At 37.5% G+C, this 14,429-nt stretch overlaps 1 non-coding gene across 1 annotated transcript; it reads right to left on the reverse strand.

The window, feature by feature from the left end:
- Positions 1 to 13,460: 13,460 nt before the first annotated feature.
- On the reverse strand, positions 13,461 to 13,568 carry LOC112714231 (small nucleolar RNA R71). Its single transcript, XR_003159185.1, has one exon. It is a non-coding gene; the product is annotated as a small nucleolar RNA R71 (small nucleolar RNA).
- Between the last annotated feature and the right edge of the window lie 861 nt (positions 13,569 to 14,429).

Below are 14,429 nucleotides of genomic sequence, written 5' to 3' on the forward strand. Positions count from 1 at the left end.
CCACTCATCATGCAGCATCATTAGAAGAAAACACAAAGAAAGATCACAACTGCCAACAAACAGGAAAAGTGCAAAATGCATAAAACAGGTACCAACCTAGAATAAGGAGAAGCAGAAGCAATGACGAACGAACGGCAAATCACGGACGATCCACACCAACAAGCACCTCGAAGCTTTAGAGAAGAGGAAAACTTGGGGCAAAATCAAGGAAACAAAAAAGAGAAAGAAACCTTCTCCAGAAAATGAAACAAAGCAGATAAAGGAAAAAGAAGAAAGAAAACTAAAGATCCCTATGATTTTGATCAAAATAAAAAGAGGGAAATCGAAACTTCAAAGGAATTAAGAGCCCAATTAATAGGCTTTAAAAGCACTAGCGAATATCTAAGAAATGGCTGCGCTAGAAAATGGTGTAGCATTTAAAAGCAAAATGCTTCGCATTTTGAAAGAATTAAAGATGTAGAAACCACTCGCGAAGGATCAACAAAACTGGACTCATCCAAAGAGATTCTTGAGCATGACCTTATAAAGAGATCAAAGCTCAAAATGAGCACGACCTCGAAAAGTCGAAGCTCAAGCAAGGGCACTGTTCATACCCCGGTCCGAGTTGTGTAGTCGGGTTTACCACAAACAAATGGGCCAACCTCATGAAGGGTTGGCCCAATACCGACCTCTTGGTATAAAAGCTCGGAGGACCCCTGAAGAGGCCCGAAGAGGCCCAAATCAAAGAGCCACCGCCTACTGAAAGACGGTTGAGAGAAGACATGATCTTCTCCAGGAAATATAAGATAAAGATAATACACTTATCTCAAAGAAAGATCATCAAACACCACTATAAATACACTGGAACATACATGTATAACTCATGCTCCAATTCTACTAAAAACCTACCTAAAGCCCATACTGACTTAAGCATCGGAGTCTCTTGCAGGAACCACCAATCCCCGGTGATCGAGGACCAGCAGGACCTCAACCTCCAACAAGTCAGACACGATAGGCTTGGCCCAATTAGAAGATCTCGTCCGAGATCGATCTCAATATTTTAGGTAACCCTCGGAACACTAACCATTGGACTGTCCCTGTGAGCGCGCATCTCCAAGTTCAAAAATCATAATCATTCAATATATATATATATATATATATATATATATATATATATATATATATATATATATATATATATATCCATGGGGGAGAGCTCATCCGGAAAGGTATAAATGTCCTGCCATACTTACGATGCAAGGTCAATAGAATCTCAGATCTCAACCCGGAGCAGTTGAAGCCGACTCACTGCTTCTACCCAAGGAAATCCGAAACTGAGATAATTTCACAAATCTCAAATCATTCTCTACTGGGAGCAAGTGGGGGATAACCACTGCATCTACCCCAGGAGCTCAAAATAAACCCGGAGCAAGTGGATCAATGCCACTGCATCTACCCAGGCAGGTGTAATGAATTCAGAATCAAATTCAAATATCAATTTCATAATCATTATTATTCTCATTGTCAATCTCATAGTCATCATCATTCTCATTGTCAATTTCATAATCATCATCATTCTCATCATCAATCTCAAAATCATTATCATCATCCTCATCAATCTTATAATCATCATCATTCTCATTATCAATCTCATAATCATCATCATTGTCACTTCACATATTGTTCATTTCTCTCAATTTTACTAACTCAATTCACTGAGCTTTATCCCTAATTCTTCCATCCTCAATTCCACTGTGTCTAGACTTATATTAAAGTTTATAAAGGTTTAGGAGGACAAAAGAATGGTTAAAATCCATAAAAATATATTTTTCCAAATTCCGAGAGGTGTGCGTACGCACAGGATGAAAACTTGGGTGTCCGCGTACGCATGCAAAGGCCCGCGTACGCATAAGGTGAAAATTTAATAAGTTGCGTACGCATGCAGTCTCCGCATACGCAGACGCACTTGACAGAGGCCAATGCCCGCATACGCATCCATATCAGAAAATAGAAAATCTGATATATTGCAGAAATTAGTTTTTCAGTTCAATTTTCAAAACCTCATAACTTTTTTCACAAGATTCCATTTTCAACTATTCTTGAACCGTTAGAAAGATCGATAAATATCTTTTCATAAAAATTTAATTTTGAAAGTTTTTCAACTCCAAGGGCCGAGTTACGGCCTGCCAAAGTTGGCCAAAAATCTATTTTTACCCAAAACACACATTTACCAATTTTCCAATAATTCAAAAACCTTAATCATTTTCAACCAACAAAATGAACCCAAACCAACTCAAGTCACATATTCACACACAACTAAATTGAAACCTACTCTATCTACACATTCCAACTCAAATACATCCATTCCACCTTTCAAAAATTTTATTTTTCACTATTTCATCAATCAATCAAATTCTCATACATTCCATACCAATTCTTCATTCAATCTCATATATTATCACATAATTCAATCATCACATACCGTCCTTACCTTTTCCCGGCCTCCGGTCCAAAATCCACAGCCTCCGGCCCAAATTCACAATTTTAATGCATATTCCAAAAACCAATAATCATTATCCAATTCATCAAATTTCTCAACACACCAAACATGCAATTTCACACAATTCTCAACCCAATCATTAGTTTACACAACATATCAACTATAGATATTAATACTAACTATTTACACAATCCAAACCTAATCCTAGGGGTATTTAGCCTTGGAATTCTCATCATACCACACGGTACTTAAATGAAACTTAAACCGTACCTTAATAACGGTGGTTCACACCCAAACACAACATAATTTAAGCTTCCAAGGCTCTCAATCATCACCAATAAGCTTTAGCTACCAACACCTTCTTCGAAGTGCTCCAAATATATCCAACAACACTAACATAACCAATTTCACATATACATTAATCTAGGGTTAATAAAATTTGATGAATCACAAAGGTTTTGAGGTTTCTTACCTCAACCCACTAAATTTTGGGATGAATATCACCATTGGCTCATACTAGGGTATTTCTAAACAAACAAAATCACAAAATTACTCAAAACTCATACCAATTTTCGAATTTAAAGAGGAAAATTGAAACTGTGCAGAGGACAGTAGTATACTTGATGAGCGGATAATTTATACGCTTTTCAGCATTATTTTAGGTAGTTTTTAGTATGTTTTAGTTATTTTTTATTATATTTTTATTAGTTTCTATGCAAAAAATACATTTCTGGACTTCACTATGAGTTTGTGTGTTTTTCTATAATTTCAAATATTTTCTGGCTGAAATTGAGGGACCTGAGCAAAAATCTGATTCAGAGGCTGAGAAAGGACTACAGATGTTGTTGGATTCTGACCCTCCTGCACTCAAACTTGATTTTCTTGAGCTAAAGAAGCCCAATTGGTGCGCTCTTAATTAAGTTGGAAAGTAGACATCTTGGGCTTTCCAGAAATATATAATAGTTCATACTTTTCTAGAGACTTGATGGCCGAAACTGGCATTAAACGCTAGCTAGAGACCCTTTTCTGGCGTAAAACGCAAGAACTGGCACACTTCTTGGCGTTAAACACCCATTTTGGCACCCAGGGTGGCATTTAACTCCAATTTGAGGCACATGCACGTGGAAGCTTGAAGCTCAGCCCAAACACTCACCAAGTGGGCCCTAGAAGTGGATTTTTGTACTATCTGCACTTAGTTACTCATTTTCTATAAACCTAGGTTACTAGTTTAGTATAAAAACTACTTTTAGAGATTCATTTTGAAACTCATGACATTTTACATCTCATATTGTATCTCCTACAGCATGAGTCTCTAAACTCCATAGGTGGGGGTGAGGAGCTCTGCTGTGTTTCAATGGATTAATGCAATTACTATAGTTTTCTATTCAATCACGCTTGCTTCTGTTCTAAGATACTCACTCGTACTTCAATATGAAGAATGTGATGATCCGTGACACTCATCAGCATTCTTAAAATTATGAACGCGTGCTTGACAACCACTTCCACTCTATCAGAGCTCAACGTAGCCATTGGGCGACAGCTTGAGTGCATATCTCTTGGGATTCTAATCCACGAGTTGGCTTGCATCTCCTGACAACAGAGCATTCAAACTCGTGAGATCAGAACCTTTGTGGTAGAGGCTAGAACCGATTGGCAGCATTCCTGAGATCTAGAAAGTCTAAACCTTATCTGTGGTATTCCGGGTAGGATCTGGGATGGGATGACTGTGACGAGCTTCAAACTCACGAATGTTGGGTGCAGTGACAGTGTGCAAAAGGATAGAGAGATCCTATTCCGACACAAGTGAGAACCGACAGATGATTAGCCGTACAGAAATTATACCTGGACCATTTTCACTGAGAGGACGGATGGTAGCCATTGACAACGGTGATCCACCAACATATAGCTTGCCATAGAAGGAGTCATGCGTGTTTGGAGAAGAAGATAGTAGGAAAGCAGAGATTCAGAAGACAGAGCATGTCTGAACTCTCAACTTGTTCTCCATTACTGAATAACAAATATCATTCATTTCATGCTCTTTTACTTTTTACAAACAAAATCATTTTTATCACTAATCCCCTTACTAAGAGTTACAGGATAACCATAGCTTGCTTCAAGCTGGCAATCTCCGTGGGATCGATTATTACTCACGTAAGGTATTACTTGGACGACCCAGTGCACTTGCTGGTTAGTTTTGCGGAGTTGCAAAGGTGTGATTGCAATTTCGTGCACCAAGTTTTTGGCGCCGTTGCCGGGGATTGTTCGAGTTTGGACAACTGACGGTTCATCTTGTTACTTAGATTAGGAAAAATTTATCTCTTTGCTTTAGAGTCACTAAATCTGAGTCTTTTATTTTCTTTTCAAAAATCTTTCAAAAATCTTATTTTTCTTTATTAATCTTTAATTTTTCTGAGTTTTTTTTAATATTGTTTTTGTTAGAATTTTAAAATCCTTGCTTTCTTTTTCTAGATTTTTTCGAAAAATTTTAATAAATAGATAAAAACCAATAAACTAATAATTTAGTCTTCTGTTTGAGTTTAGTTTCATGTTTTAAGTTTGGTATCAATTGCATGTTTTTTTTATTTCCCTTCAAATTTTCGAATTGTATGCTCTTTTTATTCTTCATATTTTCGAGTTTTTTGTTCCTTGTTCTTTCTTAATCTTCAAGTTGTTCTTCTTTATTTTCCTTGATTGATCTTTAGTTTTTCTTGTTTTGTGTCTTTCCTTATTTTTCTTGTGAATTTTCGAATTATTAGTGTCCAAAGTACAAAAATTTTGAAGTTTGGTGTCCTTTGTGTTTTTATTTTCTTAAAGATTTCCAAAAATTAGTTCTTAGTGTTCATCTTGACATTCAAAATGTTCTTGGTGTTCATCTTGACATTCAAGGTGTTCTTAGTTGTTTTCTTTGTTTTGATCCAAAATTGTTTTGTGTCTTTTTATTGGTTTTCTCTTTCCTCATTAAATTAAAAAAAAATCAAAAAAATATCTTTTCCTTTATTTACTCATCATTTTCGAATTCCTTGGGTTGACTTAGTCAAAATTTTTAAAATTTGGTAGTTTCTTGTTAGTCAAGTCAAAATTTCAATTTTAAAAAAAATTATCTTTTTAAATCTTTTTCAAAACAAATTCTTTTTCAATTTTCTTTTTATATTTTTCGAAAATCTTTTATAAAATTTTTCAAATTTTTTATAATTTTCGAATAACTTGTCCTATTTTATTATTTTGATTGAAAAATTTTAAATTTGGTGTTTTCTTATTAAAAAAGTTTCAATCTTTAAAATTTTAAAATCATATCTTTTTCAAATCTTTTCTTTTATTTATTTTCTTACAAGTATCTTTAATTTTAAAATCATATCTTTTATCAAAACTTCCTAACCACTTTCTCTCTCTTCATTTTTCGAAAATCCTCATACAAAATTCTCAAATCTTTTTAATTAATTAATTAATTTAGTTTTCTAATTTCTTTTATTTCTTTTTATTTTTTTAATTATCGAAACTTGCATCAATTTTTTTTTATTTACTTTATTTTAATTTCTTTAATTACAAAAACAAAAAAGGGAAATAAAATTTTTATTTACAATCCACATCATTTCCCTTTATCCATCGTGGACCTAAGTGGAAATGAACAGTCCAGAAGGACTCTGGGGTCATATGCTAACCCCACTACTGCTTCATATAGGAGTAGTATCTGTATATCCCCCACCAAAGCCAGCAATTTTAAGCTAAACCCTCAGCTCATTATCATGGTGCAGCGAAATTGCTAGTATTCCGGTCTTCCACAGGAAGAACCTACTGAGTTTCTAGCACGGTTCTTACAAATTGCTGACACCGTACGTGATAAGGAAGTGGATCAGGATGTCTACAGATTATTGTTGTTTCTATTTGCTGTAAAAGACCAAGCTAAGAGGTGGTTAAACAACCAACCCAAAGCCAGCATAAGAACATGAAAACAGTCTTCAGACAAATTTTTGAATCAATATTTCCCTCCAAAAAGGATGACACAGCTAAGGCTGGACATCCAAGGCTTTAAACAAGAGGATAATGAATCTCTTTATAATGCCAGGGAGAGGTACAGAAGAGATGCTAAGGAAATGCCCTTCTGAAATATTTTTAGAATGGGTGCAGTTAGACATCTTCTACTACGAGCTTACAGAAAAGGCCCAGATATCTCTAGACCACTCAGCTGGTGGATCTATACACATGAGAAAGACAATTGAAGAGGCTCAAGAGCTCATTGATACAGTTGCTAGAAATCAGCATCTGTACTTAAGTAGTGAGTCCTCCATGAAAGAAGAGGCTAAAGAAGTATCCACTAAACTAAGTCCTCCAGAACAAGTTGTTGAACTCAATCAGCAATTGCTTTTTTATAACAAAACAGTTAGCAGAATTTAAAGAGATGCTACAAGACACTAAAAATGTTAACAAGAATATGGAAGCACAATTGGATCAGACAAGACAACAGTTATCTAAACAGATAACAGAAGAGTGTCAAGCTGTTCATTTAAGGAGTGGGAAGACATTGAATGTCTCAACTCAAAGCAGTAGAAAGCCAAGAAAGGAACAACCGACAGAGGATGACCAAACCACTACACAAAATCTCTCTGAGAACAGTAAGAGGCCAGAGAGGAATGATTCTGGCATTCAAATGCCAGAAAAGGGTGAGAAGTTGGCGTTGAACGCCCAGTGGATGGCCAATTCTGGCGTTCAAACGCCAGAAAAGGGCAGCAATCTGGCATTGAACGCCCATACAGCACCCAATTCTGGCATTCAAATGCCAATGAGGGATCAGACACCTGCAAGTGCTGATAACAACCCCCTTAAGCAGGCTTCTCCAACCACTTTTGTAGGAAATAAACCTGCAGCAACTAAGGTTGAAGAATATAAAGCCAAGATGCCTTATCCTCAGAAACTCCAACAAGCGGAACAGGATAAACAATTTGCCCGCTTTGCAGACTATCTCAGGACTCTTGAAATAAAGATTTCATTTGTAGAGGCACTTGAGCAAATACCCTCTTATGATAAGTTCATGAAAGAGATCTTAAGTCATAAGAAGGATTGGAGAGAAACTAAAAAAGTTTTCCTCACTAAAGAATACGGTGCAGTCATTCTGAAAAGCTTACCAGAGAAGCTTAAAGATCCCGGACGCTTTATGATACCATGCACATTAGAGGATGCTTGTACCAAGACAGCTCTATGTGATCTTGGGGCAAGTATCAACCTGATACCTGCATCCACTATCAAAAAGCTTGGTTTGACTGATGAAGTTAAACCAACCAAGATATGCCTCCAACTTGCTGATGGCTCCATTAAAATTCCATCAGGCGTAATTGAGAACATAATTGTCAAGGTTGAGCCATTTGCCTTTCCCACTGACTTTGTAGTGCTGAAAATGGAGGAGCACAAGAGTGCAACTCTCATTCTAGGAAGACCTTTCCTAGCGACTGGACAAACCCTCATTAATGTCCGAAAAGGGGAGGTAACCCTCAGAGTCAATGAGGATGAGTTTAAGTTGAATGCTGTCAAAGCTATGCAGCATCCAGACACATCAAAAGACTGCATGAGCATTGATATTATTGACTCCCTGGTGGAAGAGGTCAATATGACTAAGAGTCTTGAATCAGAGCTAGAGGACATTTTTAAAGATATTCAGCCTGATCTGGAGGAACCAGAGAAAATAGAAGAACCTCTGAAAATTCCTCAGGAAGAGGAGAAGCCTCCTAAACCCGAGTTCAAACCACTACCATCATCCCTGAAATATGCATTTTTGGGAAAAGATGACACTTTTCCGGTAATCATAAGCTCTACTTTAGAGCCACAAGAAGAGAAATCACTAATTCAGGTGCTAAGGACACACAAGACAATTCTTGGGTGGTCCATAAGTGATCTTAAGGGCATTAGCCCATCCAGATGCATGCACAAGATCCTATTAGAGGATGATGCTAAGCCAGTGGTTCAACCACAGAGGTGGCTGAATCCAGCCATGAAGGAGGTGGTGCAGAAAGAGGTCACTAAGTTACTAGAGACTGGGATTATTTATCCTATTTCTGATAGTCCTTGGGTGAGCCCTATCTAAGTTGTCCCCAAGAAGTGAGGCATGACAGTGGTTCATAATGAAAAGAATGAACTGGTTCCTACAAGAATAGTTACAGGGTGGCGTATGTGTATTGACTACAAAAGGCTCAATACAGCCACCAGAAAGGATCATTTTCCTTTACCATTCATAGACCAGATGCTAGAGAGACTAGCAGGTCATGATTACTTATGCTTTTTAGACGGCTATTCAGGTTACAACCAAACTGCAGTAGATCCTCAAGACCAAGAGAAAACAGCATTCACATGTCCATCTGGAGTATTTGCCTACAGAAGGATGCCATTTGGTTTGTGCAATGCACCTGCAACCTTTCAGAGATGCATGCTCTCTATCTTCTCTGATATGGTAGAGAAATTTCTGGAAGTCTTCATGGATGACTTCTCAATATTTGGAGACTCATTCAACTCCTGTCTTGACCATCTAGCACTTGTTCTGCAAAGGTGCCAAGAGACTAACCTGGTTTTAAACTGGGAGAAATGTCACTTTATGGTGACTGAAGGAAGTGTCCTTGGACACAGAATTTCAAAAAAGGGAATAGAGGTGGATCAAGCTAAGATAGAGGTAATTGAAAAATTACCACCACCTGCCAATGTTAAGGCAATCAGAAGCTTTCTAGGGTATGCAAGATTCTATAGGAGGTTTATAAAGGATTTTTCTAAAATTGCAAAACCCCTGAGCAATCTGCTAGCCGCTGATACACCATTTGTCTTTGACACAGAGTGTCTGCAGGCCTTTGAAACTTTGAAAGCTAAACTGGTCATAGCACCAGTCATTTCTGCACCAGACTGGACATTACCATTCGAACTAATGTGTGATGCCAGTGACCATGCCATTGGTGCAGTATTGGGACAGAGGCATGACAAGCTTCTGCATATTATTTATTATGCTAGCCATGTTTTAAATGATGGACAGAAGAATTACACAACCACAGAAAAGGAGTTGCTTGTAGTGGTTTATGCATTGACAAGTTCAGATCTTATTTAGTAGGATCAAAAGTAATTGTGTACACTGACCATGCTGCTCTAAAATATCTCCTCACAAAGCAGGATTCAAAACCCAGACTCATAAGATGAGTGTTGCTTCTGCAAGAGTTTGATATAGAAATAAGAGACAGAAAAGGGACAGAGAACCAAGTAGCCGATCACTTGTCCCGGATAGAACCAGTAGTAGGAGCGTCCCTCCCTCCTACTGAGATCTCTGAAACCTTTGTAGATGAGTGATGAGCGGATAATTTATACGCTTTTTGGCATTGTTTTTAGTATGTTTTTAGTATGTTTTAGTTAGTTTTTATTATATTTTTATTAGTTTTTATTTAAAAGTGACTTTTATGGACTTCACTATGAGTTTGTGCGTCTTTCTGTGATTTCAGGTATTTTCTGGCTGAAATTGAGGGACCTGAGCAAAAATCTGACTCAGAGACTGGAAAGGACTGCAGATGCTGTTGGATTCTGACCGCCCATCACTCGAAGTGCATTTTCTGGAGCTACAGAAGCCCAATTGGCGCGTTCTCAATTGAGTTGGAAAGTAGACATCCTGGGCTTTCCATCAATGTTTAATAGTCCATACTTTGCCGAGATTTGATGGCCCAAACAGGCGTTCCAATCAGCTCAAGAATTCTGGCGTAAAACGCCGAAACTGGCACAAAAGCTAGCGTTTAACTCCAAGAAAAGTCTCTACACGAAAATGCTTCAATGCTCAGCCCAAACACACACCAAGTGGGCCCGAAAGTGGATTTTTATGTCATTTACTCATCTTTGTAAACCCTGGGCTACTAGTTCTCTACAAATAGGACCTTTTGCTTTTGTATTTTCATCTTTTGATCACTTTAGATCTTAGGATCATCTTTGGATGCCTAGTCCTTAGATCATGGAGGCTGGCCTCTCGGCCATGCCTAGACCTTGTTCTTATGTATTTTCAATGGTGGAGTATCTAGACACCATAGATTAAGGTGTGGAGCTCTGCTGTACCTCGAGTATTAATGCAATTACTATTGTTCTTCTATTCAATTCGGCTTATTCTTGTTCTAAGATATCACTTGTTCCTCAACTTAATGAATGTGATGATCCGTGACACTCATCATCATTCTCACCTATGAACGTGTGCTTGACAACCACCTCCGTTCTACCTTAGATTGAGTGGATATCTCTTGGATCCCTTAATCGGAATCTTTGTGGTATAAGCTAGAATTGATGGCGGCATTCAAGAGAATCCGGAAGGTTTAAACCTTGTCTGTGGTATTCTGAGTAGGATTCAAGGACTGAATGACTGTGACGAGCTTCAAACTCGCGATTGTGGGGCGTTAGTGACAGACGCAAAAGAATCACTGGATTCTATTCCGACATGATCGAGAACCGACAGCTGAATAGTCGTGCTGTGACAGAGCGCGTTGAACATTTTCACTGAGAGGACGGGACTGTAGCCATTGACAACGGTGATGCCCAACATACAACTTGCCATGGAAAGGAGTAAGAAGGATTAGATGAAGAGAGTAGGAAAGCAGAGAGACGGAAGGGACAAAGCATCTCCATACGCTTATCTGAAATTCTCACCAATGAATTACATAAGAATCTCTATCTTTATTTTATGCTTTATTCATAAATCATTTATAACCATTTGAATCTGCCTAACTGAGATTTACAAGATGACCATAGCTTGCTTCATACCAACAATCTCCGTGGGATCGACCCTTACTCGCGTAAGGTTTATTACTTGGACGACCCAGTTCACTTGCTGGTTAGTTGTGCGAAGTTGTGATATAGAGTTGAGATTGCAATTGAGCGTACCATGTTGATGGTGCCATTGATGATCACAATTTCGTGCACCAAGTTTTTGGCGCTGTTGCCGGGGATTGTTTGAGTTTGGACAACTAACGGTTCATCTTGTTGCTTAGATTAGGTATTTTTCAAAATTTTTAAGAATGAATTCTAGTGTTTCAAGGTGATGTTCTTATCATCACCAAAGCTGATTGATCTTCATCAATTTAGCTCTTGAATGCAATGTCCTGCTGAAGCTTGGCTAGCCATGTCTAATTCCTTTAGACTGAAGCTTTAGACTAACATTGCATGATTCCTGGAATTCTTATTAAAAGTTTTGATCCTCTTTATTTTCTTTTTCCACATAATTTTCAAAAAAACTAAAAAAAATTACAAAATCATAAAAACCAAAAATATTTCTTGTTTGAGTCTAGTGTCTCATTTTAAGTTTGGTGTCAATTGCATGTTTCTATTCTTCTTGCATTTATCATGTGTCTTCATTGATCTTCAAGTTGTTCTTGATGATTTACTTGCTCTGATCTATAAATTCTCTTGTTTTGTGTGTTTTGTTGTTTCTCATATGCATTCTCAATTTGTTAGTGTCAGTAGTATACAAACTTCTAAGTTTGGTGTCTTGCATGCATTGTTTATTTGATTTTAGTTGCATTTTGATTTTTCCTCATCATTAAAAATCCAAAAAATTTTTAATTTGTGTCTTTTCAAGTCAATAATACAGAGAATTGAAGATTCAGAACATACAGCAGAGGAATTACACAGAAAAAGCTGGGCGTTCAAAACGCCCAGTGAAGAAGGAAAACTGGCGTTTAAACGCCAGTCAGGGCACCTGGCTGGGCGTTTAACGCCCAAAAGGGTAGCGTTTTGGGCGTTAAACGCCAGAATGTATACCATTCTGGGCGTTTAACGCCAGGATGGCACAAGAGGGAAGATTTTGTTTTCAATTCAAATTTTTTCAAGTTTTCATAATTTTTCAAAATCAAATCTTTTTCAAATCATATATTTTCAATCATATATTTTCAAAATCAATTTCTTTCCATTTTCAAAAATACTTGCCAACAATTAATCATTTGATTCAACATTTCAAGTATGTTGCCTTTTCTGTTGAGAAAGGTTTAATGTTTGAATAATATCTTTTCTTGTTAGCCAAGTCATTGATTTTAAAAATCAAATCTTTTTAAATTGTTTTTCCAAATCATATCTTCTCAATCATATTTTTTAAAACTATATCTTTTCAATCATATTTTCTTAATCACGTCTTTTTCAAAAATAGTTTTCAATCATATCTTTTTTATTTCTAATTTCAAAATCTTTTTCAAAAATCACTTTACTTCTTTCTTAATCTTAGTTTTCGAAAATCATCAATCAATTTTCAAAATGTTTTTAAAATCTTTTTAATTTATTTCTTCCCCTCTTCTCACATCCTTCTATTTATGGACTAACATGTACAATTCAAATTCTATCTTTCTAAGTTCGAATTCTTCTACCTCTTCCTTCTATCTTTCTTTTCCTCTGACACCTCAAGGAATCTCTATACTGTGACATAGAGGATTCCATATTTTCTTGTTCTCTTCTCTTTCATATGAGCAGGAGCAAAGACAAAAGCATTCTTGTTGAGGCTGACCCTGAACTTGAAAGGACCTTGAAGCGAAAGCTAAGAGAAGCTAAAGCACTACTCTCTGTAGAGGACCTAATAGAAATCTTCAAAGAAGAAGACATGGCAGCCGAAAACAACAACAATGCCAACAATGCAAGGAAGGTGCTGGGTGACTTTACTGCACCTACTCCCGACTTCTATGGGAGAAGCATCTCTATCCCTGCCATTGGAGCAAACAACTTTGAGCTTAAGCCTCAATTAGTTTCTCTAATGCAACAGAATTGCAAGTTCCATGGACTTCCATTGGAAGATCCTCATAAGTTTTTATCTGAGTTCTTGCAAATCTATGACACTGTCAAGACTAATGGGGTTGACCCTGAGGTCTACAGACTTATGCTATTTCCTTTTGCTGTAAGAGACAAAGCTAGGATATGGTTGGACTCACAACCTAAAGAAAGCCTGAACTCTTGGGAAAAGCTAGTCAATGCCTTCTTGGCAAAGTTCTTTCCACCTCAAAAATTGAGTAAGCTTAGAGTGGAAGTCTAAACCTTCCGACAGAAGGAAGGTGAATCCCTCTATGAAGCTTGGGAAAGATACAAACAATTGATCAGAAAGTGTCCGTCTGACATGCTTTCTGAATGGAGCATCATAGGTATCTTCTATGATGGTCTGTCTGAACTGTCCAAGATGTCATTGGACAGCTTTGCTGGAGGATCTCTTCATCTGAAGAAGATGCCTGCAGAAGCTCAAGAACTCATTGAAATGGTTGCAAATAACCAATTCATGTACACTTCTGAAAGGAATCCTGTGAACAATGGGACGAATCAGAAGAAAGGAGTTTTTGAGATTGATACTCTGAATGCCATACTGGCTCAAAACAAAATATTGACTCAGCAAGTCAATATGATTTCTCAAAGTCTGTCTGGAATGCAAGCTACAACAGGCAGTACTAAAGATGCTTCATCTGAAGAAGAAGCTTATGATCCTGAGAACCCATCAATCAAAGAGGTGAATTACATGGGAGAACCCTATGGAAACACCTATAATCCTTCATGGAGAAATCATCCAAATCTCTCATGGAAGGATCAACAGAGACCTCAACAAGGTTTCAACAACAATAATGGTGGAAGAAACAGGTTTAGCAATGGCAAGCCTTTTCCATCATCTTCTCAACAACAGACAGAGAATTCTAAGCAAAGCCACTCTGACTTAGCAACCATGGTCTCTGATCTAATCAAAACCACTCAAAGTTTCATGACTGAAACAAGATTCTCCATTAGAAACTTGGAGGCACAAGTGGGTCAGCTGAGCAAGAAAGTTACTGAACTCCCTCCTATTACTCTTCCAAGCAATACAGAATAGAATCCAAAAGGAGAGTGCAAGGCCATCAACATGGCCGAATTTGGAGAGGAGGAAGAGGCAGTGAGCGCCATTGAGGAAGGCCTCAATGGACGTCTACTGGCCTCCAATGAGTTCCCTAATGAGGAATTTTGG

Source organism: Arachis hypogaea, chromosome 9 (genome assembly GCF_003086295.3).
Source record: "Arachis hypogaea cultivar Tifrunner chromosome 9, arahy.Tifrunner.gnm2.J5K5, whole genome shotgun sequence".
Taxonomy (NCBI): Eukaryota; Viridiplantae; Streptophyta; class Magnoliopsida; order Fabales; family Fabaceae; genus Arachis; species Arachis hypogaea.